The sequence below is a fragment of the Elaeis guineensis genome, chromosome 2, assembly GCF_000442705.2.
Source record: "Elaeis guineensis isolate ETL-2024a chromosome 2, EG11, whole genome shotgun sequence".
Classification (NCBI taxonomy): domain Eukaryota; kingdom Viridiplantae; phylum Streptophyta; class Magnoliopsida; order Arecales; family Arecaceae; genus Elaeis; species Elaeis guineensis.
In genome coordinates, this window is record NC_025994.2 from 98,417,199 (window position 1) to 98,420,894 (window position 3,696).

The window sequence follows — 3,696 nt, forward strand, 5'->3', positions numbered from 1 at the left end:
GCTTACCACCGTCTATCGCACAATGCGACCTCAGTCGCATTCATGATTCATCGATCGGGCTACGGCAGGTCGGAAGATATTCGGCTTACCACCGTATATCGTGAGGCGCAGCACGGATACCCGACACAAGGGTATCGGGGCCCGACTTATCGGTGCTCCCTCGGTTGAATGCGCCGGACGACATTCGACTGAACGCGTCAGAGGGGACCCGACTACTGAACCTTTACCACGGTCGGTCGGCTCCCGACTCAACGGACGCGCCCGACTGACAACCTTGACCATCAAAGGCCGATTGAAAGTCGGGACTTGGCCTACCTTCGTGACGGCGTGGGCTGCCGAACGTCCTAACCGACCTATATAAATTGGCAACTCACGTGTTCGGATGCATTCCACAACTCATGAAAGAAAGGAAAACAGATGGAGGGAAAAGTTAAGTTTAAAAACTGATTTCATTCAAAGTCAAAAGAAGTTTACAAAGTCAGGCCGAAGCCCGATTACAAGTGTTCTAAAAAAGGAAAAGACAAAAGAAACCAAAAGTCGGCAAGGCCGCGATCATCCTTCCGAGTCGATCTCCTCGACCGACGGAAGATCGGGGATAACCGGTGTATCGACCATGATCGGCGCTGGGTCGACGGCCGAAGCAGGACCGTCGGTCGACGGGGGGCTGGCAGTCGGCGCCACATGCTCCGGGACGGCTTCCTCCGCCACGACGATTCCTCCCGATGGAGGGTCGGCCATCTCTTCAGTGGCTTGCTCCTCGGCCCCCGGCGGGACGATACTGCTGAGGTCCAGCTCCGGGTATAGGGTCTGGACCGCATCCCGACCGTCCTCGTACCCCACCCGATACGATGCGAAGCCCGATTCCAACATTTCCTCCCGGTACTGGTCGGTGGCACGGAAGTCGTCCACCGCCCGGCTTGCCGACTCCTTCGCCGACCTTGCTTCTTCTTCCGCTCGGCCGAGCGAGTCCTTTGCCGACTCTGCTTCTGCCTTCGCTATGTCGGCGTCGGCCTGGGCGATTGACAGGTCCTCCTCGGCTTTAGCAAGCTTCTCCAGGCTGACCCGAAGCTGCTCGCGCTCGCCTTCCAGTTCGGCGGCAACGCCATCCCGCTCGCGCCGCAGACGATGCACGGTCCGACCCTTGCGTTTGGCTTCTTTTTTGGCCGACCTTAGCTCGGACCCGAGCCGGGAGACTTCGTCCACCAACTTGGCCTCCCGATCGGCCGACTGCTTTAGGTAGTCGACCAACATTGCCCGGTCGGCTTTGGCCGCCGCCGACCTTTCCTTCCAAGCCGCCCGGACATTCCCGAACCTCCGGTATCCGGCTTCAAGCTCCGACATGGTGTAGATCAGCTGCCGACGCAAGCGTTTCGTCAAAAAAATGAAGTGACGAAAATACTAAGGAAGAGGAGGCGAAATAGGACTTACCTCGACCATGGTCGAGTAGAACGAAGACAACATCTCGGTCACTTGCCGAGACCTTAATGCCTCCACGTCGATCGGGAGGAGGATTCCCTGGCACAGCCTCCTGGCCAGGTTGTGGTCGGCTAACGCCGACGCCCCTTCGGGGAACTGTGCGCTGGGCGGCACAGTGCGACTCCCCGACCTTGTGTCGTCCGCATGGTCCATCGGGGCCTTCCCTCGATCGGCCGCCCCGACCGACGAAACCGGCAGGGAGGGGATGCTCGAGGTTGAACCGACACCCCCCGTTGCGGCCACAGACGCCGCCGGATGATGTTCGGTTTCCCGAACGTCATCTGGCACCACTCCCGCCGGTGAGGCCGCCGATGTTCCTTCGGTCGATTCTTCCACCGGCCTCTCCTCCGGATGCGCTGCCGGAGCCGCGAGCGCTATCACCGGCTCCGATTGATCGGTCGCCGATGCCTCGACGGTCGGCGCCACGGGAGTGGGCTTCTTCGGTGGACGCGAAGGTCCTGCCCCCGATGCCGGCCTCTTCCTTGCTGCATACTACCGAATCTCGGCGTTGGTTGGCCGCATCCTTGGAGGTGTCCCTGCGATACCGACAGAAGTGTTAATCTAAGAACCGGGATAAAGGCCGAATGAAAAGAGGACCGGGGGATCGGGCGATACCTAGTCGGGGGACCAAGCTCAGGCCGGCGTCATAGAGAGCTTGTTCGGTAACAAGCTCCCTCTGCTTCGGAACCGACATGTCTTTAAGTCGGTGGAAGTCCTCCCGGTCATCCGCCTCCACCCGGCTGTTGTCGTTTGCTTCGGTTCGGGGCACGCCCCAGTGGGAAGAGAAGCCCCAAGGAGATGGAGATGAGACGAAGAAAAACTGGTTCTTCCACCCATGGATGGACGATAGAAGACCAGTGATGAAGGAAAGATCCTTCCGGGGGTTGAAGAGCCACCACCCTCGGGCCTTAGGGTGGGGTCGGAGCACAAAGAATGCCCGGAAGAGCGAAATACGAGGGTTGGTCGGCAAAAGCTGACACAACAGTGCGAAGCTGATTATCAGTCGGACGGAGTTCGGCGCCAGTTGCGTCGGACAGAGTCCATAGTAATCTAGCAGACTCCGGATGAACTCCGAAATCGGGAGCCGAAGATCCGCGCGAAAATCTTCGACATACAGCGCCAGTTGGCCCGGCGGAGGGTTGTTAACCCGACCGCCGGCCCCTGGGGCGGAGAGTTGAAACTGCTCCGGGATGCAATACTGCTCCCGAAGCCGATCAACGTTCGGCCCCGAAAGCGAGGAAACCTCAACTTTCGGAGTCGACCAGGAGTCGTCGGTCAGATTTCCCGACCGAGCTCCCCGAGATGGATTTTCGGCCATCACACCAGAACCGAACAAGAAGCAAAGAAGAAGAAGGAGGGGAAGAAGAAGAAGAGGAAGAAAAGAGGGAAGGCCACGAACCGGAAGTGAACCCTTTTGGGAGCAGGGGGAAAGACGACTGCCGGCGACGACGGAGAAATCGCCCGGACAGAGTCTCTGCAGCAAAAACGTCAACAATGAGGTCCTGGGTCCGGATGGTCCTATATATATAGGGCTGTCCGACGGCCGAGATGCCCCCACGCCGACCGAGGTCTCACGGATGCGCGACACGTGGCGGCTTCCGGACCCTCCTTTCGGTCTGATGGTTCGGCGCGCCCATCCCGGGACGGCCGCACCACCCTCATTTAATGCGAGGGGCGCCGGCCCAACCACCTCCGACACATGGCAAAAGAAGCCACGGTTCCGAATTAAGGCGCCCGCGGCGATTCGCGTTCCCGATGGGACGCCTGACAGCGCCCCGCGCTCCCAGAATCGGCGCTGGGTGACGGTCTGCATTCTCCAGAAGGCGCCGGATATCCGGTCGCCTGACACCGAATCGTCCGGCACCCGACCGTCTGACGACGACAAGACGGAACGTCTGACACCTGACGCCGACGTGACATCTGACACCGACTAGACGTCTGACGCCAGCGAATCGCTCGGCATTCATGAGACGCCTGACATCGTATCAACCCGCGGTACGGTCGGAATCTGGCATACGACGAATCCACTCCTTTTCGCCCGGGGTTGCTGCCCAAATAAAGGCATCGGCCAGCTCACCGTCCGACTCAGGAGTGGAGGGGGGCAACTGTTGGGGAATACCCACCGACCGACCGACCGACGGCCGGGGGACCGACCGACCGACCGACGGTCGGAGGGACCGACCGACCGACCGACAGCCGGAGCGACCGACCAACGGGCGC